At 38.1% G+C, this 24,223-nt stretch overlaps 1 non-coding gene across 1 annotated transcript; it reads right to left on the reverse strand.

Moving 5' to 3' along the window:
• Nucleotides 1-23,569: 23,569 nt before the first annotated feature.
• On the reverse strand, nt 23,570-23,676 carry LOC137222853 (U6 spliceosomal RNA). The gene has a single exon (XR_010942635.1). It is a non-coding gene; the product is annotated as a U6 spliceosomal RNA (small nuclear RNA).
• Nucleotides 23,677-24,223: the final 547 nt, after the last annotated feature.

A 24,223-nucleotide genomic window follows, 5' to 3' on the forward strand; every position in this document is an offset into this window, starting at 1 on the left:
CTTCTTGGGAATGTGTTCTCTATGAGGAAAAGAATGAGATGGGAACAGAGAGGTTGTAGTTGCATGGAAGAACACTAACTGTGCCTCCACTGTCTGCTGTCCTTCAGAATGAATAAGGATCCCATTTGTGTAAAACCCCTTTTTAGGATGGAGAAGTTGAGAGTCTAAATAACTCCAGAGCTTGGGCTATCTCGGGGGCCTTTTGCTAAGAAGTCTAAACAATGCTTCTATTTCATTTCTAATGCAATATGCAGCTGTTTCTAAATACTCTCACTATCCTTCAGTGGGACTATTTATTCAGGAAAATCATTTCTCCAATAAAATTTGCACTGAGCTGAGTTTTTTAACTTTACAAAAATATACATCATATGTACATATTTTTTCCCAAGGTAAAAACACCACAGAATTTTATTAAACATTCTGGGTTCTAAAACTTTAAATATCATTTTAATGTAAAATATTATCCCAGTGGTATAAGGCCTGTGCAGTGTAGAAGTTTTTAGTATAAGTGCTGACACAGTTTTAGCTTTAACTCTATTCATATTACTTATATCAGAATTTTAGCCATGGAAAACAAGCTTTCCTGGCTAAAGACAATCCTCATTAAAAATTTTTTTTAAAGATATGAGCAGGCACAAACACCTTTGCATTACAATTTTTATTAGTTTTATCCCATCTTTAATTTTATTCTGTGGCTAAGTATCTCATTTCCATGTAAACTTCCATTAGGAACACAAATTGCTGACACCACATCTACTGACAGAAATGCCACAACATAAATTATACCCAGAAAACGCCGCTTTGGGTGGGGGGGCATGGCAGAGGGAACTAAGCTAGATAAAAAGCCACTGTGCTCCTGCCCAGCCTGCAGTCCCGTCCCGCTGACCACTGATAACATTTATCACAGGGCCACATACGGGAAGGCAGCTTAAAGAAGAGTCGTCTGTGGTAAAACGTGTAACAGCAAAACAGCTAATGGAGCATTATTACTTTATTGGAAAGCAATATCTCTAGATGCTTCACTTTTCTAGCTTTAGCAAGAGTATGAATTGTTCCTCCATACGCAGAAGAGCTGATATGAAAAAGAGGTTGACAGAACTCTGAATGTTGGCAATAGGCACCTCCTAGACTCTCCACTTCACCGCTCTCTGACCAGGACGCGTAACTAGCAGAGGAGTGAATGAGTTCCAACAAAGTTAAAACCAATCTGAATCTTCCTTCTTAAAAAAATGATGAGCTATAATGTTAATGGTCTCCTTGTAAAGACACAGTCTTGTAAATTCTGTCTAATTATTGTTGTCATAATTCAGTTCTGGCATTAGTAGAAGGTAGAAATACCCAAATTCCATCAATAAAGGGAATCTCATTTACCAAGAAATTTAAAAACTTTGTCATTGGATAGGGCTTATTTTGTAGGGGCTGAAAGGAAAGCAGCTGGGTAAACTTGCACAAGCACTGGGCAGCCACAGTCCATTGGATAGAATGGTTACAAATAAAAATGACCAGGTGGTGTGGTGTCTTAAATGCCAATAAAGACAGCATTTCAAACAAACGAAGGTGCTCAGTGTATCACCTGCAGCTGGGAGAGCCAGAGAGTGACGTCATCAAGATGGCGACGAGGTCGTTCCTGAGTTGGCGTCCTGTCTCTGTAAGAGCCAACTATCCGTGAACAGGACATCGCTGAGAGAGTCCTAGAGCACGGGGGTGAGGCTGAAGAGCCCGCTGCACCACAGACACCAAGACAGACTGCATTAGAAGGTAAGAGAAACGGCTCCCCGTCGGCGGGTTGCCCCTCCCCTGAGCCTCTGGGGCCTTCAGTGGGAACAATGATTAGCATACGGAGGATTCTGTTGTTCTTATCATCTTTGCTATCCATAAACCGCGTCTTAAACCATATATAATTGGACATGCATGGTGCAGCTGTGTTCTGCCCCTGCTTTGCAACATCATCCAGGTCTCTGAGCTCTGTCCCTTCCTACCTGTTCCTTAAAGAAGTCAGGGATTTTGAATCGGCTGCTTCTAGTTTATGGAAGAAAAACTGCATTGCTATCTAATGGAGTCACTTTAGGCTCAATCTGATAACTGCAAAGGACATTATAAGAGAGGAAAGTTCTCATTTCTAACGCTCAATCTCAGAAGCCAGCTATTTCTCATCAACCTTCTTTCCTATTTGTCCGAGCCAATGGTTAATGCCATGTTATATAACACCTTTATGAAGCTGCTTGTTGTATCTAGTCTCTACTATTCCTTAGGTTAGTATTTCATGTTTATTACCTGCAGTTTAAAGCGGTACCTTATCTTGTTTTTCCTAAGTATATCTCATTCAAGCTGTTGGGGAAATTTAAATATCTAACTCACCAGGATTTAATGAATAATAATAGCTACTGTTTATATATGCTAGGCTGATTTCTATATGTTAACTCATTTAGTCCTCAAAGAACTCTATGGAAACAGTTTCGATTTTCTTCATTTTATGAAAACAGAGCTTGAGGTTTAAAGAAATTGGTGCAATTTAATCCAGGGCAGGTAGCTGGTAGATTTGTTCACGGGAATATAATATTTTGGGTTTTATGTGTAGGTGGGGGATATTTTTCAAGATTGGAAACTTACGGACAGTATGAAACAGGCCTTTTTACTTTGTCCTTCCTGGGCATAATGAACAGCATATAGTACCATGAATGAGAGTGCATGGAAGTGTGGGCTATATAGTGCCTTTTATTAACAGACATATTCAGCAAGTCCCTTAACCTCTCTGAGCCTCAACTGCCTCAAATACAAATGTGAAAAATAATCCTTTAACAGTGTGAAGACAGGGGGATGGATCAGTTGGTCTCTACGGATTCCTTCTAGGTTTTAAGATGCTGCTGATAAAATAACAGAAGAAAATAAAAGTCATATCTGTGTCAGGATGCAGAGCCAACCCACCAGAAATCTACCTGTCTCTGGCATTGATCTTGGTACTGTAGTCAACAATATAAAGTAATTGGTTGAAAAACAGCTGCTTTATATAAATTGACAAAGCAGCCTGGCGGGGGGTGGGGGAGTGGGGGAAGAAACAGGTAATGAGCCTGCAAAGAACACCCATTAGGATAGAGGCAGCATCAGCTGATTCTGGAGTCAGTGTGCTCACCAAGTATCTTTAAGAGTGTTTAAAAAATGGAAGAAGAAATTGTTGATGGAAGATTTAGCTTCTGTGAGCCAAAATGGATTATTAATTGTCTTTAATGAGTGAAAAATGTAGACATCGGGGTACCTTGTGTCTAGTTGCATATATCGTTCTGGGAAAAAAAAAAGACTCTTCATGCCAACTTTTATTGCAAAAACTGAAGCTAATTTGGGACTCTGAAGAAAGGTTCTGATAGATAAGATTGATAGTTTTTACTGAGAAAGCAAAAAAGGAGATAGCTCCTTCACTAACATAAAAAGAGGCAGATGAGACTAGAAGGTAAGAAAGCTAGATAGCAGTTACTCATTCATCAAAAACTAACATGTACACGTTTTCCCTTCTTTTTTCCCCATTCTCATATTCATTCTGTTCTTTTACATTCCTCTGTAGCTTGGCCTGAGACCCAGAACTTCAGTCTTTCTTTTATCAGCCACAAGAGAAGGAGAATGGGAGTAGAGTGGAAACATGTGTGTTCAGTGAGGATTCCTGATTGTAGAATGAAAATGATGTAGAAGGTAATTTTTCTCTAGTCCTAGTAATAATTCAGGAAGGGCAGTACAAGTAGATTCTCTATGTGTCCTACCTAGGTGAGTGGTAGGAGTGAGAGTTCAGATAAGGCAGATGTCCACCGGATCATTATGCTTGAATATAACGGTAATTATTTGAATCAGAGTATTTATTACAGATATCACTGGATCATATAACCACAGTGGCAATTAGGAGTATTTTACATTTAAGAGGAGATAGATTAAGACAAATAGGAAGGTGGTTAAAAGCAACGAAAAAAGTACAAAAACGTACTTAGTAGTAGCAAAATAAAAAGAAATCACAGAGGTGTTTCCCAGTTGTTATATTCACACTTTTCTAACACTTCATGGCTTTATTTCTTTCTTTAGACCAGAATCTTGTGAGTATCCCAGTTATACCACATTCTGGAAATAGAAAGAAAGCAAGCCTCCCTCTCTCCCAGCCTCCCTCCCACACTTGCAATATTCTGTGAATTTGACCCATTTATCACCTGGAAGTATGGTTTCTTATTGAGAAACTTAAAGGATCTTATGTAGGCAAACTGCAGTCAGCACAGGGGAGCCCTCACATTATCTGTCTCATTCTACCTTTAATTTGGGAAAGGTAACCTTTGAAAATCAGGTGTCCACTGCTAAAATAAGACCTGCAGCCAAGCGCAGGGCTCCAGCCCCTAATGTGTCTCTTGTCAGTGGAGGAGGGCACCATAACCTCTCTCTTAGGGGAATAACAGACCAGGTTTAGTAGAATGTGAGGTTTGGGGGGTGACTCTCAGGAATATCAGGGTTGTCCTAGGGACAAAGTAACCTCATTTTGACATGGCCAATGTAACATTTCAGAATATTGGAAAAGAACTTATTTTCTTCCAAAATTTTGGCCCAACTAAGTATTATTATGCCTTTCTGTGGTTAAAAACAAGTCATTGTCTTTCCCAATTTCATGTTAGTTGTGTTTAACATCCCTTAAATTCTTCATCTTGGGAGGGGAGAAGAGAGTGTTTTTGGCTAGTCAACCTGACAATAAAGTTCATGGTACTGTCATTGGGAAATTCAATTACGGAAAATAGGCAATTGTGGCCAAAGAAAAATCTTGAGGCAACTGAAAACGTTATTGGTATTCGTTTTTGGAAATGAAACATTTTTTTTTCAAATGAAGAGACAGAAAACAGACTACCAAATTGCAAATTGGAATTATAAGTATAATTGAATAGATGGTTTCCTAAATTTTCAAAAAATCGATGATCTATCATAATTTTAACAATTTTACCTAAGTATCCTTTTCCGTATTTTCTTTACTACAGAGATGACTTTGCATTTCTAAATCTCTTTAAAAATAGATTTTCTAATTATAAACATGCTCTCACTCATACCATTTAGAACTTACATACACTAGAGCAGTAAATCATGTAAATAGCAAATACTTTAGTATGGTTTCTCATCCAACAATGGTTTATAATGAGGTACTAGTAGATGATGAGTGTGGTTACACAATAGTCTCAAAGTTTTTGGAAATGAAAAGAAAATTATTGAGGAATTTCTTCTTTTCTTCCTCACAAATCAGTGGTGTTTCATCCATACTAAAAAAACTCTCCTTGTTTGACAATTTATCAACTCATTTCTCACAGTGGAGCAGATTGGCCAGTCAGTTTAACATATCCTGGCTTCATAAAGATGTTTCTGGATGGACAGTGCTCTAAACAGACAATGCATACACATGGTAGATACTTCATAAAGACATACTAAGAATTGAAAACTCAGTGTTCAAGATTCTAGTTACTTTGGTGGGTCCTTTTGGAGAACTTTGTTGGAATGATTCTTGAAGTAGCTTCAGGCAGGGTTACACTTAAATTTTTGGTTTAAGGAGCAACAATAGTGCATTGTTTTCATAGTACATTGGGAAAAAAGTTCTGTGTCGTTACCACTGCCGTTCGAACACACTAGATTTTTTAAAAGGATTTCTCCATTTGCTACCCTTTAAGAGTTAGTCTGCGGTTTGGGTAGTATTTACCAGATATGCAGACAATCTTCCCAGGTGAAGCTGTATGAGAAAATCACAGTGATACTGCTGGAAAGAGTTATGTGCACTCCCAATCTTTACTTCTTCCCCTCCCACTCAAGCCCTCAACCTATTTCAATTTCTGGCTCTACCGCTTACTGGCTGTGTGACCTTAGACAAATTGTCACTTCTTTGCCTCCATTTTTTCATCTTGAAAAGAGCATAATAATAGTACCTACCCTATAATGTTGTTATGATGATCGAATGAGTGTGTGTATGTATGTGAAGACACACATACCTACATATATATGTATATACACATATATGTATTTGTGTATGCACTAATAACAATAGTCCATCTTCTGTGTCACCCAGTGGCCTGTACAAGGAGAATGGACACCTCTTAGTCTTTGTATTGCTTGACTTCTCAGCCATAGTGGACACTGTTGAGTCTCTTTCTGAAATTCTCCCTGCTCTTATTTTCATCAGGTTTTCTCTGTCATCTCTTCCACGGTTCTTTTTGACTGCTCCTCTTCCTCTTCTTCCTTAAATAGTAGACTTTATCAGAGCTCAGCCTTTGGCACTTTGCTCTTCTCACCCAATCCAGTCCCCTTGGCTAATCTCATTTAGTTTCAGAATTTGAATCACTGTTGTAAAATCTATAAGCTGATGACTTCCAGATTTCTATTTATAGCCTAGACCTCCCTACTGAGCATCAGACCTCTATATCTGCTGGTCTACTAGGCATTCCCTATCTGATGGCCCAAATGTACTCATGCTCAACACATTCGAAATTGTCCGCTTCCCTGTCCCACACCCATTAAATGGTACCACCGTTTACCTAGTTTCTCATCAAACTGAGGTTTATATTTGTTTCTTCCATTCCTCTCCCTGACTCACCCACATACAGTATGAGTCCTGTGTATTCTTCATCTTAAACATTTCCTTAATCTCATTTTATCCTAACTGTCCCTACTCTAATCGCCTCTTGCCTGATCTATTACAACAACCTCATAGTTGGTCTCCCCACCTCTAGTCCTGTCTTCGATTCTCTACATAGAAGATAAAAGATGGTTCTACAAAGCAGATCTAATTATGTTCTTCCCTAGCTTAAAAATATTCAGTCTTCTTGATGCAGCGTATAAGGCCCTGTGTGAACTGATCTTTGCTTATCTCTCCAATTTCCCCATCTGCACAGAATCCCTGCTTTCCTACCTGTGGCGTTTTGCACATGCTGTTTCGTCTGCCTAAAACACCTCCCTGGTTTCCCCACCCTTCTCTGGCTCAGTTGACAATTATACTTTAGGTCTCAGCTTAGACTTCACTTCCTCTAGGAAGCCTTCATAGGCATTGATTCCTCCAAGTCATCTCTCTTGACATTTCTCATGACCCCTTTAGTTTTTCCTTCATAAAATGTGTTATGTCACTTTGCAATTGTCCACTTACCTCTTTGTCCTTATTAGACTTAAATTCCAACAGAGAAAAGTTCATGTCTGTATTTTTCAAGGTTAGATCCTCTGCATCTAGCTTAATGTTAATCGTTTAGAATGTACAGGATAAAAATATTTTATATGAGCGCATATATTGCATTGGCAATACCATCTTATGGAAAAACCCGAACGAACCTTTTGGCCAACCCAATATATTAGGCTATGACTTTCAAACAAGAATAACTGAGAAATGGGCCAAAGCTCATAATTTGCTTTTTTTTTAAATCCAAGGAGATACAGAATTTTATTAAAACATCAGTACAAATAAACTGAGGGTACTCTACTAGGAGTAAGATTTTAAAGCACAGAATTATGTGGCCTTGGGGTGATGTCCCATCTAATGACATACAACATAACTTAATCCTGGTGTCATTCTCAGCACAAATATCTAGGCATTGGGAAGCAACCCAAGTCTTGTCTGGCCACAGTTATGCATGTTGTATTTTATTCAGCAAATTTATTTTAGTAAACATAGGTCTAAAGACTTCACACCATTATAGTTTGAAAAGGAGAGTTTTTCTCAGTTCTCTGTGCCTTTTTTTGTATTAATTTTTTGGTACGTTGTAGCTGAACTTTTCAGCCTGTATTTTAAAATACCTGTTCATCCTTTTTTTCTACTGCTTCATAAGGTGAACTCATTTATATGATAAACTCCCAATTCCATAATATTTCATTTCCATTTAGAGCAAGAGTTCTCAGATGACATAGCTTTGAACTAGTGATACCATTGTTCTGTTTGGTTGGTTTACCATTTTAGTTGGTTTAATTCTCAGTACCCCCGTTTCTAACCACTAACTAATGTAGAACAGCATCTTCACTTGAGCATTTTAAAAGATACTTAATTCATAGACCGCTCTACCTAGCTGTTTGTTTTATCTTCCCCTTCTATCAAACTAAGTTATTAAAGGAGACAGACTATTTTTAACATGGTAAATATTTTGAAGCGAACTACTTAAAAACAGTTACAGGGTAAATTCGCCCACCCCCCCCCCACTTTTATGGATTGTTTCACCTTCAAAGCTTTCTATTTAATCTTAAAAGCATTTTTTGGTCAATTTTTTTGTCCAGATTTTTAAATGGGAAATATAGAATTTGGTCATTTTTTTGGTGGACATTTTCCACAATCTCAGAAGAAATTTTAAGGTTATGGACATAAAGTATGTATATAATCCCTGATTTCTTGGTTATATATATATGTATATATATATTTTTTTGTTTAATTTATGCATATAACATATATACACATCTACATACACAGAAATACACTCTATATTAATATTTTTGTCTGTACTATATTTATGGTCTATATACTATGCATACATTATATAATGAATATTTGTACTGTATGATCATATAAACTATAAATACTATGTTTATATGTGCATATATATAGTATAGTCCTAAATAATTGATAAATACTTGTTGATGTTTTAATATTCTGAATTAAAGAGTGTAGTTAGTTCCTTTAGGAAAATTGGCAATAAAAATAGTGTCTGAAAAAAGAATATTATCATTTGAATTATGCTTTAGGAAAAAACCAAGCCGTTATGTTCAGTAAATAAACAGCAACAGTATAATATATATTAAAATTTCCTTCAGATAAGGGAAAACATGTACCTTGAAAAGACATTGAATTTTAAGTAGTCTCCATCCTTATCTTCTTATCATGCTGCCAAAATATGCTTCCTAAGTCACACAGTCATACTGCTTGACAGTTCTTGGACATCACACATTTTTGTAGCTCAGTAGCTTTGTAAATGGTGGTTTTGTTACCTGGTGAGATCCTGCTTCTATCCCAAGGTTTTCCTCAAATTTCCTTTGTTCTGTGAAGTGATAACCTTTGGCTCCCGTAACACTTTGCACATATCTCTATTATTACCACACTGTGTCACTTTCCTAGTTTTCTATCTTCCCCATTAGGCCCAATGTACTTTTAGGCATTCATTATTGGCAGAGAACTTGGGCAAAAATATCTGAAACTCTAACAAATACATATTGGCTGTAAGTTATGAAAAAAATACATCAGTATCAATGAATATTAAAATGCCTGTAAAATAATCACAAGCAAATGTAACTCAGCTCATATGTAGTTGTGTGAATTCTATTTAATGTGAGATGTGAGTGTATTTTAATGTTTTATATGGATCTAAATGGATCTATAGATTTATATGGTCAGGTGGATCTAGAAAACTGAGTGACTAGAGCCTGATAAGGTCTTAAGTTGGCCCTGTGACCCCACTACATTTTGAGAGCAAGAATTGTGTTTTATTCACTTTTATAGTTCCAAAGGTAAGTGGCAGTGACTAGGATACAGCATGTATGTAAATATGGTGGTGAAATTCCTGGAAGTTATAAATAATCTGTAAGTATTACCTAGCTGAATAAAAGTCTGTATTAAATAAATATAACCCAAGAGGCAGTATATCATAGTGGTTAAGAGTGTGACTCTGAAGACCTGGATTTGAGATGCACTTCTGTCTCTTACTGGAGGGGTGACTCAGGGTGTCATGTATCTCCCTAAACATTAAATTCTCTCCTCCATCAAAGGGTAATAGTAGTAAATATCTCTTAGGATTGTCATGAGGATTAAATGAGATAATACATGTTGAACACTTAGAATGGCATGGCATGAGGAAAGGTTCCAATAAAATTTGACTTATTGTTATTATTATTATTATTTTTTGTGTGTGGTACGTGGACCTCTCACTGTTGTGGCCTCTCCCTTTGCGGAGCACAGGCTCCGGATGCGCAGGCTCAGCAGCCATGGCTCATGGGCCCAGCCGCCCGGCGGCATGTGGGATCTTCCCAGACCAGGGCATGAACCCGTGTCCCCTGCATCGGCAGGCGGACTCTCAACCACTGCGCCACCAGGGAAGCCTTATTGTTGTTATTATTACCATAAACTAGGCAGAGGTAGCTTTAACATAAATGACTACATCTATAATATTTAAATCTTGAAATAGCTTTAAGTCTTAGCCAAATTTAAGGAGAGTAGAGATAGAAGAGGTCACAGTGTACAACTTTCTCTAAATTCTCAATTCTTAGAAGCAACAGATTGTAAAAAAAAAAAAAAAAAAGCTGGAATAAGTCAGATTTTGAGGCTCTATGTAAATTTTTAAAAAGTGATGGCTATAAAAGCTTTCTTATTCTCAAGATAACATGCATGAAAACAATTTGTGATTCAGGATAGCAATACGGGTATGCCTTTAAGCCAGCTAACTCTTTGTGACACATTGTCCTTGCTTTCTAAAGTAGGCCTCATCTCACTTTTAATGTGTGAAAGGAGAGATTATTCAACACAGTGGTAGACACATTTTTGTTCTCAAGAACACTGCGATATCATTAATCTTCTGGCACGCCTGCAAAGGCGGGTTATGTGAATGCTAGTCTTTTGCAAGGCTATAAATAAAGTTTAAAGACAGAAAGAGACAGAAAGAAAAGATGTTTTCCTGAAGCCTCTATTGCCACAGTACGGACCACATTAAGGGTGCAATAACTTACCAGTAATAACACTTTTAAAATTCTCTTTATGGGTTTTCAACATCTATCTAGAAAAATCCAGCCTAAAAATAGAATCTGATCTTGTAACACAGCCTTCTCAAATTGGGTTATCCTAAACACTGTCCTCACAGAATAGTCACATATCATTATGTTAGAGCCATATTTCTGGGTATATCAATGCTTTATCATGTATATCACATGCTTAGCCCTCCTGGGGGATACTGCTACACACATTCATGTAGTAGGGTGTGTGTGTGTGAATGAAATGTTTCCTCATAGATGGAAATGCTTCAGTAAAAATAATGTTTTTTGCCTCTTTGGCTTTTGAAATGTAAAGTAAAACAAAGAAAAATTTCCCTCATTTTTAATGTTAGGAATTTTATTCTACTTGATAGTCTAAATAGATCCAAGTTTCATAATTATCCATGTTTAAAAGTTGAGTCACATTTGTTTTTATTTGAAAGTACTCTCAGTAATAATGTTTGCATGCTAAATGATGATAGAGCATCATGGATTATTATTACACATAATATGAACTTAATTTTCCCATCAAATTGTAATAGGTAGTAACAGTTTTTGGTCCTAGCAAAGGCCTCTTTCTGATGGTTCTTAAAACTCCTACTGACTTCATGAGAACATCAGGTAGAAATCAATTAACATGCCAAAGATTGTTGTGTAGAGCTGTTTTTATTCTAACCTATAGAGCTAAAAAGAAAAAAACCTAATAAAAACCCCCAATTTGCTTGTACTCTAATTATCTCTTGCCATACACACTTGGAAGATTTTTTTTTTCATAATGTTTTGGAACTTGGGCCTTCCAAACAGTTTGTATGTGACAAACTAAAGACACGCAATTAGAACCTCTTTGCTATTCAGTTTTCAAGAGATATGTGTTGCTAATTAAGAATCAACATCTCTGGCAGTTTTTCAGGTTGAGTAGACCTTTAGATTCAGGACAGCCAGCTGACTCTGCACACTCATAACTGGGCTTCTTGTGGCTCTTTGCTCAGCCCTCTGAATTTTAGAGGCCTCATCTGGGGACTGGTGCTGGGAGTCATTTCTCTACTGGTCTTTGCATGTGGTTCCACTCTCACAGAACTCACATCTGGGGAGCTCATTACATTCTGTAACAGATTAGTATGTTCCGTGTTCCAGGAAGTTGGAATTAGTCATCCAAGAAGCATATAAGTGGAGTGTCCATGCCATTTTCTCAAAGAGCTAGAAAACAGAACTGGATCTTCTCAAGACAGAAAATAGAATCCTTAGAAACCAGCATGGCCTTTGGGGACCAAGTCTTGACCATCATGAGGACAATGATATTGTTAGCTATCTTCAATAAGGTTTCAAAACTCATTGCAAATTTGGATTTAAGGGATGGTAGTCAAATATTTTTTTATCAAAGTATAGTTGACTTACAATATTGTGTTAGTTTCAGGTGTACAGCAAAGTGATTCAATTTTATACATATATTTTTTCAGATTATTTTCCATTGTATGTTATTATAAGATATTGAATATACTTCCCTGTGCTATACAGTAAATCCTTGTTTCTTATCTATTTTATGTATAGTAGTTTGTATCTGTTAATCCCATACTCCTAATTTATCCCTCCCTTCCCCTTTTTCCCTTTGGTAATCATGAATTTGTTTTCTTTTAAATAATTTTTTATTGGAGTGTAGTTGCTTTACAGTGTTGTGTTAGTTTCTACTGTGCAGCAAAACGAATCAGCTATACATATACATATATCCCCTCTTTTGGATTTCCTTCCCACTTAGGTCACCACAGTGCATTAAGTAGAGTTCCCTGTGCTATATAGTATGTTCTCATTAGTTGTCTGTTTTTTTTTGTTTGTTTGTGTTTGTTTTTGTTTTTGCGGTACGCGGACCTCTCACTGTTGCGGCCTCTCCCGTTGCGGAGCACAGGCTCCGGACGCGCAGGCTCAGCGGCCATGGCTCATAGCCCCAGCCGCTCCGCGGCATGTGGGATCCTCCCGGACCGGGGCACGAACCCGTGTCCCCTGCATCGGCAGGCGGACTCTCAACCACTGCGCCACCAGGGAAGCTCCTAGTTGTCTGTTTTATACATAGTATCAATAGTGTATATGTGTCAATCCCAATCTCCCAGTTCCTCCCACCTCTCCCTCTTTCGCCCTTGGTATCCATACATTTGTTCTCTATGTCTGTGTCTCTTTTTCTGCTTTGCAAATGAGATCATCTATACCATTTTTCTGGATTCCACATATATGCGTTAATATATGATATTTGTTTTTCTGACTTACTTCACTTTGTATGACACTCTCTAGGTCCATCCATGTCTGTACAAATGACCCAATTTCATTCCTTTTTATGGCTGAGAAATATTCCATTGTATACATGTATCACTTCTCCTTTATCCATTCCTCTGTTGATGGACATTTAGGTTGCTTCCATGTCCTGGCTATTGTAAATAGTCCTGCAATGAAGCTTGGGGTGCATGTGTTTTTTGAATTATGATTTTCTCTGGGTATATGCCCAGTAGTGGGATTGCTGGGTCGTATGGTAGTTCTAATTTTAGTTTTTAAGGAACCTCCATACTGTTTTCAATAGTGGCTGTATCAATTTACATTACCACCAACAGTGCATGAGGGTTTCCTTTTATGTACACCCTCTCCAGCATTTATTGTTTGTAGATTTTTTTGGTGATTGCCATTCTGACTGGTTTGAGGTGATGCCTCACTGCAGTTTTTTAAAAATAAATTTATTTATTTATATTTTATTTTTGGCTGCGTTGGGTCTTCATTGCTGTGCACAGGCTTTCTCTAGTTGCAGCAAGTGGGGGGCTACTCTTCGTTGTGGTGCGCGGGCTTCTCACTGCGGTGGCATCTCTTGTTGTGGAACATGGGCTCTAGGCATGCGGGCTTCAGTAGTTGCTACATGCAGGCTCAGTAGTTGTGGCTTGCAGGCTCTAGAGTTCAGGCTTAGTAGTTGTGGTGCATAGGCTTGGTTGTTCCGTGGCATGTGGGATCTTCCTGGACCAGGGCTCGAACCCGTGTCCCCTGCATTGGCAGGCGGATTCCTAACCACTGTGCCACCAGGGAAGTCCTTATTGTAGTTTTGATTTGCATTTCTGTAATAATTAGTGATGTTGAATCTGTAGATTGCTTTGGGTAGTATAGTCATTTTCACAATGTTGATTCTTCCAATCCATGAACGTGGTGTATCTCTCATCTGTTTGTGTTGTCTTTGATTTCTTGCATCAGTATCTTACAGTTTTCTGCTTACAGGTCTTTTGCCTCCTTAGGTTGGTTTATTCCTAGGTATTTTCACTTTTTGTTGCATTGGTAGATGGGATTGTTTCCTTAATTTCTTTTTCTTTTTTTTTTACATCTTTATTGAAGTATAATTGCTTTACAATGGTGTGCTAGTTTCTGCTTTATAACAAAGTGAATCAGTTATACATATATATATGTTCCCATATCTCTTAATTTCTTTTTCTGATCTTTCATTGTTAGTGTATAGGAATGCAAGAGATTTCTGTGTATTAATTTTGTATCCTGCAATTTTAAATTCAATGATTAGCTCTAGTAGTTTTCCGGTGGCATTTTTAGGATTTTCTAGGTATAGTATAATGTCGTCTGCAAACAGTGACAGTTTTACTTCTTTTCCAATTTGGATTCCTTTTATTTCTTTTTCTTCTCTGATTGCCATGGTTAGGACTTCCAAAAGTATGTTGAATCAAAGTGGCAAGAGTGGATGCCCTTGTTTTGTTCCTGATCTTAGAAGAAATATTTTCAGTTTTTCACCATTGAGAATAATGTTTGCTGTGGGTTTGTCAAATATGGCCTTTATTATGTTGAGGTAGGTTCCCTCTATGCCCACTTTCTGGAGAGTTTTTAATCATAAAAGGGTGCTGAACTTTCGTGAAAGCTTTTTCTGCATCTCTTGAGGTGATCATATGGTTTTTATTCTTCAGTTTGTTAATATAGTGTTTCACATTGATTGATTTGTGTATATTGAAGAATCCTTGCATCCCTGGGATAAATCCCACTTGATCATGGTGTATGATCCTTTTAATGTGTTGTTGGATTCAGTTTGCTAGTATTTTGTTGAGGATTTTTGCGTCTGTGTTCATTAGTGATGTTGGCCTGTAATTTTCTTTTTTTGTGATGTCTTTGTTTGGTTTTGGTATCAGGGTGATGGTCACCTCATAGACTGAGTTTGAGAGTGTTCCACCTCTACAATTTTTGGAAGAGTTTGAGAAGGATGGGTGTTAGCTCTTCTCTAAATGTTTGATAGAATTCACCTGTGAAGCCTTCTGGTCCTGGACTTCTGTTTGTTGGAAAGTTTTTAATCACAGTTTCAATTTCATTACTTGTGATTGGTCTGTTCATATTTTCTATTTCTTCCTGGTTTAGTCTTGGAAGGTTGTACTTTTCTAAGAATTTGTCCATTTCTTCCAGGTTGTCCATTTTATTGTCATAGAGTTGCTTGTAGTAGTCTATTATGATCCTTTGCATTTCTGTGGTGTCAGTTCTAATTTCTCCTTTTTCATTTCTAATTTTATTGATTTGAGCCCTCTCCCTTTTTTTCTTGATGAGTCTGGCTAAAGGTTTATCAATTTTGTTTATCTTCTCAAAGAACCAACTTTTAGTTTTATTGATCTTTGCTATTGTTTTCTTTGTTTCTGTTTCATTTATTTCTGCTCTGATGTTTATGATTTCTTTCCTTCTACGAACTTTGGGTTTTGTTTGTTCTTCTTTGTCTAGTTGCCTCAGGTGTAAGGTTAGATTGTTCATTTGAGATTTTTCTTGTTTCTTGAGGTAGGATTGTATTTCTATAAACTTCCCTCTTAAAACTGCTTTTGCTGCATCCCATAGGTTTTGTGTTTTCGTAGTCATTTGTTTCTAGATTTTTTTGATTTCCTTTGGTTTCTTCAGTGATCTCTTGGTCATTTAGTAGTATATTGTTTAGCCTCCATGTGTTTGTATTTTTATAGTTTTTTTTCCTGTAATCGAGTTCTAATCTCATAGTGTTGTGGGAAGCAACACTATGAGATTAGAAAAGATGCTTGATATGATTTCAATTTTTTTTTAATTTACCAAGGCTTGATTTGTGATCCAAGATGTGATCTATCCTGGAGAATGTTTCGTGAACACTTGAGAAGAAAGTATATTCTTCTGCTTTCAGGTGGAATGTCCTATAAATATCAGTTAAGTCTGTTTGGTCTGTTGTGTCATTTAAAGCTTGTGTATCCTTATTTATTTTCTGTGTGGATGATCTGTCCATTGGTGTAAGTGGACTGTTACTTGTGTTACTGTTGATTTCCCCTTTTATGGCTGTTAGCATTTGCCTTAGGTATTGAGGTGCTCCTGTTTTGGGTGCATAAATATTTACAATTGTTATATCTTCTTGGATTGATCCCTTGATCATTATGTAGTGTTTTTCCTTCTCTTTTGTAATAATCTTTATTTTAAAGTCTATCTTATCTGACATGAGTATTGCTACTTCAGCTTTCTTTTTATTTCCATTTGTATGGAATATCTTTTTCCATCCCCTTATTTTCAGTCTGTACGTGTCCCTAGGTCTGAAGCGGGTCTCTCGTAGACAGCATATATACGCGTCTTGTTTCTGTATCCATTCAGCTAGTCTGTGTCTTTTGGTTGGAGCATTTAATCCATTTACATTTAAGGTAATTGTAGATATGTGTGTTCCTATTACCGTTTTCTTAATTGTTTTGGGTTTGTTATTGTAGCTCTTTTTTTTCTCTTGTGTTTCCCATCTAGAGAAGTTCCTTTAGCATTTGTTGTAAAGCTGGTTTGGTGATTCTGAATTCTCTTAGCTTTTGCTTGTCTGTAAAGCTTTTGATTTCTTTGTCAAATCTGAATGAGATCCTCGCTGGGTAGAGTTATCTTGGTTGTAGGTTTTTCCCTTTCATCCCTTTAAATATGTCCTGCCACTCCCTCTGGCCTGCAGAGTTTCTGCTGAAAAATCAGCTGATAACCTTATGGGGATTCCCTTGTAGGTTGTTTGTTGATTTTCTCTTGCTGCTTTTAATATTTTTTCTTTGTATTTAATTCTTGTTAGTTTAATTAATATGTGTCTCGGCATGTTCCTCCTTGGGTTTATCCTGTATGGTATTCTCTGAGCTTACTGGACTTGATCGACTCTTTCCTTTCCTATGTTAAGGAAGTTTTTGACTATAATGTACTCAACTATTTTCTCAGGCCCTTTCCCTTTCTTTTCTTCTTCTGGGACCCCTATAATTCGAATGTTGGTGCATTTAATGTTGTCCCAGAGGCCTCTGAGTCTGTCCTCCTTTCTTTTCATTCTTTTTTCTTTTTTCTGCTCCTCAGCAGTTATTTCCACCATTCTATCTTCCAGTGCACTTATCCTTTCTTCTGCCTCAGTTATTTTGCTATTGATTATTTCTAGTGTATTCTTCATTTCAGTTATTGTGTTGTTCATCTCTGATTGTTTGTTCTTTAGTTCTTCTAGGTCCTTGTTAAGCATTTCTTATATCTTCCTGATCTGTGCCTCCATTCTGTGTCCAAGATCTTGGATCATCTTTACTCTCATTACTCTGAGTTCTTTTTCAGGTAGATTGCCTATTTCCTCTTCATTTATTTGGTCTTGTGGGATTTTACCCTACTCCTTCATCTGCAACATATTTCTCTGTCATCTCGTTTTGTTTAATCTACTGTGTTTATGGTCTCCTTTCTGCAGGCTGCAGGGTCGTAGTTCCTCTTGCTTCTTTTGTCTTGCCCCTGGTGAGTGAGGTTGATACAGGGTCTTGTGTAGGCTTCCTGTTGGGAGGGACTGGTGCCTGTGCTCTGGTGGGTGGAGCTGAATCTTTTACCTCTGGGGCAGGGACGTGTCAGGTGGTGTGTTTTGGGTGTCTGTGAGCTTAGTACTAGTTTATGCAGCCTGTCTGCTGATGGGTGGGGCTGTGTTTCTGTCTTGATGGTTATTTGGTGTGAGGTGTCCAGCACTGGAGCCTGCAGGCAGTTGTGTGGGGCCACGTCTTGGTGTTGATATGGATACCTCTGGGAGCGTGCATGACAGTTAATATTCCCTGGGCCTGGGAATTCTCTGGAGGTCCAGTGTCCTGACCTTGGCGCTCCCACCCCTGAGGCCCAGGCCAGACCCCTGGCTGGGGAACCAAGAGCCTGCAAGCTGTACAGTGCAGCCAGAGAAAAAAGAAAGAAAAGAGAGAAAAGAAAACAAACAGACAAAATCCAAGACAAATAGCAAAAACAACAGCAAACAAACAGCAGCAACAACACACACACAAAAAAGAAAAAAAATCAAGGAAAAAAGAAAAACACCAAGAGAACAAACAAAATAATTTTAAAATGAGAACAGTCAATAAGGACTAAACTAACAAAGAAAAAAAGGAAAAGAAAACAAAAACAGAAAGCAAACAACAAAAAAAGAGAAGAAAACATAAAACATACACATTAAAACAATAAAAAAAGAAAAAACATAAAAACCAAAGAACAAAAATGAGAAAAAACCCACAAAACAACAAAAAGCAAGTAAAAATAGAAAAATAAAAATATATATATTCAAAAATAAAAAAAATGAAAATTAAAGATAAAAAAAAAGCAACAATACCAACAACTGAACAAAACAAGGCAAACAAAAAAAGAATAATAGTAATAAGAATATTTTCCGGGGCCTCTTCTGTCAGTGTCCTTGCTCCCCCAGTGAGCCAGAGCCAATTCCCGCCTCCCGAGGGGGCCTTCCTGTACCTCTTGGTAGGTCTCTGGACCTGCTGTGGGCTCTGTGGGGCCAGCTCAGGCTCTGACCTGGCCCGATTTCCACCTGTACTTGCCCCCAAAGTCCACTGCTCGAAAGGCTAGACCGGTCTCAACTGTGGGGACACTTTTCTATTCAGGTATTCCACAGACGCAGGATTTTCCAAGCCGATCTCAGGGATTTAGTTCGTGGCTTGTGCAGCTGCACAGAAAGATTTCCATTCCTCTTCCTTAGTTGCAGGGCCCCTGGGACTCAGCTTTGGTTTTGACCCCACTTCTGCATGTGTGCCACCTTCAGGCATCTGCTACTTGCCCAAGCGAGAGGAGCAAAAGCAGCGGCTGCTTGGGGCACACTTACTCAGGCTGGGGAGGGGTATGGTGGGTACACTTGGGGTGTGTGTGAGTTGCCTGTGGCAGCGGGGACCAGCAGGCAGTTGCAACAGACTGTGGTGTGCTCACTTAGGTGGGAGTCCCTCCCAGTGCCTGCAGAGGCAGGAGCTGATGTGTGGAGCTGGTGGTGGTCCCGCCCACCCCCCATGCACCTCTCAACAATGGCACCTTGCTTTTTGGGCACACTTCCTCTGGGTGTATTCCTGGTCATGCATCCCCTCGCTCCTGTCCCCTCTGCTGTATCCACGCAGCCAATAGTGCTCTTCTCCCTGGATTCATTCTCCCAGCCCCACAATTTAGTACTCAGCCCCCACCAGCATCTGTGGACTCTTGTTCCCAGGCAGGGGCACCCAGGGCTGATTCACAGGGAGGCTTTGGGATGGGCAGAGGAGACCCTGGCCCAAGGGGCGGATGGGACCGCTCAGATGGGAGCCCCTCCCAGTGCCCAAAGAAGCTGGTGGGTGGGGAAAGGGGTTGTAATTGTGGCTCCACCCTTTGTGCACAACTCAGCAATGACGCCTTGCTTCTGTGGTGTCCTGGGCTTTTTCTGCAGACTTTCTAGGTTGTGGAACTCCTTACTCCTGTCCCTTCTGGCTGTCTTTTCACAGCCAAGAGCTGTCCCCTCCCTGGGTCCATGCTCCAAGCTCCACTTTCCAGCACCCAGGCCCCCTTTGCAACAGGTGACTCACAACTCAGGCTGGAATGCGCAGAGCTATGGTATAGACGCTGCATGTAGTTCTTACTTTGTCCTGCCTCCCACAGACTTTTGATCCCCCAAAGGTCCTTTTTCTGTCCCAGATGATTTCCCCACCGTGAGGGAGTTTTTCTGAGTGTGGAGACCTCCCCTCACCTTCAACTTCCCACCAGGGTTGCTGGTCCCTGTTTTGATTCCTCTTTTCTTTTTTTTCTTCTTTCTTTCATCCTACCCAGTTGTGAGGGGATCTTCTTGTGCTTTTAGGTGTCTGAAGTCTTCCGCTAATGCTCAGCAGCTGCTCTATGAGAATTGTTCCATCTGTAGATGTATTCTTGGTGTACTTGTGAGGAGTGACAAATTCTGCATCCTTCTATTCTGCCATCTTGACTACTCCGCCCCATGAAATTGTTTTCTATGTCTGTGAGTCTGTTTCTCTTTTGTATATAGGTTAATTTGTATTATTTTTTAGATTTCACACATAAGTGATATCATATGATATCTGTCTGATTTCACTCAGTACGATATTCTCTAGGTCCATCCATGTTGCTGCAAATGGCATTATTCATTCTTTTTTATGGCTGAGTAATATTCCATTGTGTGTGTGTGTGTGTGTGTGTGTGTGTGTGTGTGTGTACCACATAATCTTAAAGCAGTTGTCTGTTGATGGACACTTGGGTTGTTTTCATATATTGGCTCTTGTAAATAGTGCTGCTATGAACATTGGGATGCATGTATTTTTTCGAATTAGAGTCTTCATCTTTTCCAGATATATGCCCAGCGGTGGAATTGCTGGATCATACAGTAGATACCTTATTGTGGTTTTGATTTGCATTTCTCTATTAATTAGTGAAGTAGAGTGTCTTTTCATGTGCCTGTTGGACATCTGTATGTTTTCTTTGGAGAAGTGTCTATTTAGGTCTTCTGCCTATTTTTTGATTGCATTGTTTATATTTTTGATTTTGAGTTATCTGAGCTGTTTGTATATTTTGGAAATAAACCGCTTGTCAGTTGCATTGTTTGCAAATATTTTCTCCCATTCTGTAGGTTGTTTTTTCATTTTGGTATGGTTTCTTTTGCTGTGTAAAAGCTTTTAAGCTTGATTAGATCACATTTGTTTATTTGTAATCAAATATTTTTAATGAAGTTTCAAAGCTCATTGCAAATATGGATTTAGGGAGCAAATCCCTAATTTGCAGAAGAAACTAAAAGGGAAAATAAAGTGGATAGTTATTAACATTGGTGAAGTTCTTATTCGATTATGGTTAAATACATAATTACCTCATTTATTAAAATATTTTCATGAAGTATATATTACTTTCCCTATTGCACAGTAAAGGAAGCACACTACTGAGACAGGTTAGGTAACTTGTTTATGACCTCGTGATTAGTAAGTGGTAGAGATGGGATTGAATCCAAGTTGGTCACATTCTTAAGCTCGCATTCTTACTCAACCAGGATCAACGGGATTGACCAAGGATCAAATGGTGAATGAAGCAAAATTTTATTTGTAGGGTTCCTTCCTTCCTTTTCTGTAAACTTCCTCTCCCTTTAGGTGGTCCCTACTCCTATCTACTGTCCCATTCTCACCGGTCTTATTTTGCCCATATCCTTGTCCATTCCCAAATTAATGTTAACTGAAAATGATGCCAGATAACTATAATTCTCTGATAGCTGTGTCTTAAAGCCCAATATGCCAAAATTCCTTCAGGATAAAAAAGAATGTACTTCTCAAATCACGACAGTTGGAGAACACTGGGGCACATATATGGCTGAAGACTTGTCTTCTCAGTAAAGGGCTGGGAGCCTGGGGACACTCAGTGTTTCCCCCTTAAATATTTTTATACACGTAAAATAAGTAAAAAATGAACCCCAAGAGCAGATCTGAAGGCAAAAGAAGTCACAAACTATAGCCTAAGGGGAGAAATGTGGTCAGGGTGGGGCAAATCACTCCTTTGTTTGATGACATCAGGGTGTTCTATGAAGTTGTGAACTGATTACATAAATTTTAGATTCTCTCTTCCCATCTCCACTTTATACCATTCCACTGGAAGGTCTTGAGTACCAAGACAAGGCCTCAGAACATGTACCCAGGATGACATTTCTTCTCACTACCTTTGAGCTGCATCCTGCTCAAGAGGCTGGCACCAATAGGGTAGTTGCAAGTTGGCTTGAGATGACATCTTCCCTGCTGGTGATGATACAGAACTCTTTTAAAGCTAATATTTGCTGACATAGAGTGTTAGGAAATCTTCATGTAAACTTGCTAAGCTTGCACATGTGTAGAGGAAAAAATATGTCAAGAAATAATAAAACAATTTTTGAAAACAATTCATTAAGACAGAGCAGAAAAAGTTATTGTCCATAAACTCACTACCCTAACATGCCAATTGTTATACTTTATAAACTTTCAACCATTTTTCCTGTGAATATTTCACATAATTATAGTCATAACTCATATTTTTAAATTTTGCTTTCTTTTCCCTAATATTATGACATGGTCATTTTCTTATGCTACTAAGCATTCTTCATTAGGCCGATTTTTTTGCAGGGAGGTTGGGGCTGCCTCTTCATTTTTGAATGGCATAGATAATGTTCCATGGTACATCTAAGTGTGTGGATTACCTTCTTGGAGACTTTGGATAAACTTCAATATAGTTCGGCCACTGATTTTAAATATTACTTAGTTATACAGATGCTGCATTGTAGCTTTCAGGGGATTGTTAACATCACCACAGTTTTAAATGCATCACAATTTTGCCATTTAATTATACTTAAACATCGGTTTATCAACACTAGTGTTAGAAAGAAGAAAACATACATAAAACATCCAAGTAAATAATCATTGAGTTTAGATTTTTTTGAAGGTTGCTTAGATTCTTATTCTGCATATTTTCTGAGACTTTTTTTTTTATGCTAAAGAATGTCTTTGGGCTATTTGCAGCTGTTGTGGCCTGGCCTTACCCCATTAGAGGCGATCTGTGGGAAGAGAAGGAGACAAATTGTGACACTGTCCCTTATCAAAGGACCACACAGTTGTTCGCCACTTTGACTCCATGATGGATAGTTATCTTGAGGTTTGACGGATGTAAGGCTAAAAGTTTAGAGGAAAACAGTGCAGAAGCCTAGTAGCTTCTTGCTATTGACACTTACTTGATAACGTGGGGTTAATCAATCTTCTCTATTGTTTTTAACTTCAATTTTGTTTTCTGTTCAGGCTTCATTTTTCCCACCTCATCAGATTGATGTGCCAAAAAAAATTCTTGAGGGAGAAAAGACAATAAGTAACTCTTTTCCATACTATTGATCTCATCAAACAAACTTCTGTTGTTCTGAGTGCATATACTGGGGACAAACACATACCTATTTTCTGTGCGTAACGTGTATATATATATATATATATATATATATATATATAATTTTTTTTAAAGTTTTAATCTAATGAATGGTTGGAGAAAGAAAATAGATTTTTGTGATCAAAAGTTGAATAATAATTTTTTTCTTGTAGAAAGACATTATCCTTAAAGTATTTTGTTTGTTTTCTGAGAAGCAGCAACTTATTGATTATTAATCATTTCACTTTCCATGTTTCCTCAATATTTGCCTTAGTTTAGTGATGTGCAACTATTACATACTCCACTGAAATAATTGTTTATTGCAGTATCTAAATATGGTACGTTTTTATCTCATTGCAAAAGACTGATGAATTGTTATAAGACCAGCTGGTTCTGTTGTGCCTGAAACAGAGGTGAATAGAGGGGGAAAGTCCTTGTGCTTTGCATGAAATTTTATCACTCCAATTAGTGCATGGGATGGCAGAATCAAAATTCTTACAAAAAAAATTTTTTTTAATATTTAAAAATTGGTTAGCTTTATTGAGATGTAACTTACGTGCAATAAAATTTACCAATTTTAAGGCTGCAATTCGGTGAGTTTTGACAAATGTATACCGTTGTATTACCACTATTGCAATCATGATATAAAACATTTTTATTCCTACTCAGAAGTTCCATTGTGGCCCTTTGTGGTCATTACCGCCACCCTCCCCTTACATCCCCTGGTCCCTGGTAATCACTGGAAAATACAGTTCATTTCATAAGTTTAAATGTCCTCCGTGTGCACAGGCCACACTAATCTTTTCTATGTTGTCCCCATTGCAGTATGTGTGCTGCCAAAGTGAGCCCTTACACAGATTTCAGACGTAAGGTATGACGATGTATCAGTTTGTAAACTTTTTACAGGATTCATTTACTAAATTTTTTTAAGATATTATTTCTAATAGTGGATTAGAAATAAACTGTCAGCCCCTTGGAGAAGAAAAGTCAGCAATCCCCAGTTTTGTGCCATGCACAGCATAACACAATACTGGAGATCCTGTCCTGGTTTCATGTCCAACTCGTAACTGTTTTTGAAGCACTGAGGTGTTAATTGATAATTAGCTTTCTTTAGTCGTTTTGTTACCTTAGGAATACTTTTGTTGCTGAGCTTTTGGAACAAGAAGTTGACTAATTCTGTGCCTTAGTTAACCACTTTGTTATACGAAAGCAATAAAGTTCTAAGGCTCAAAGAATTGTTGAAGTACAGTTTTTAAGTGTGGAAGAGAAAAGCAAAGCAATTTAATATACTCTTTGGTTTGGCAAATGACTAAAAAGGAGGAAGCGATAAGTGTGTGAAAATTTCTATATATACCCTTGGCTGACAATTCTTTTCCATTATATGTGAAGAGACATT

This window comes from Pseudorca crassidens, chromosome 3, assembly GCF_039906515.1.
Source record: "Pseudorca crassidens isolate mPseCra1 chromosome 3, mPseCra1.hap1, whole genome shotgun sequence".
NCBI lineage: Eukaryota > Metazoa > Chordata > Mammalia > Artiodactyla > Delphinidae > Pseudorca > Pseudorca crassidens.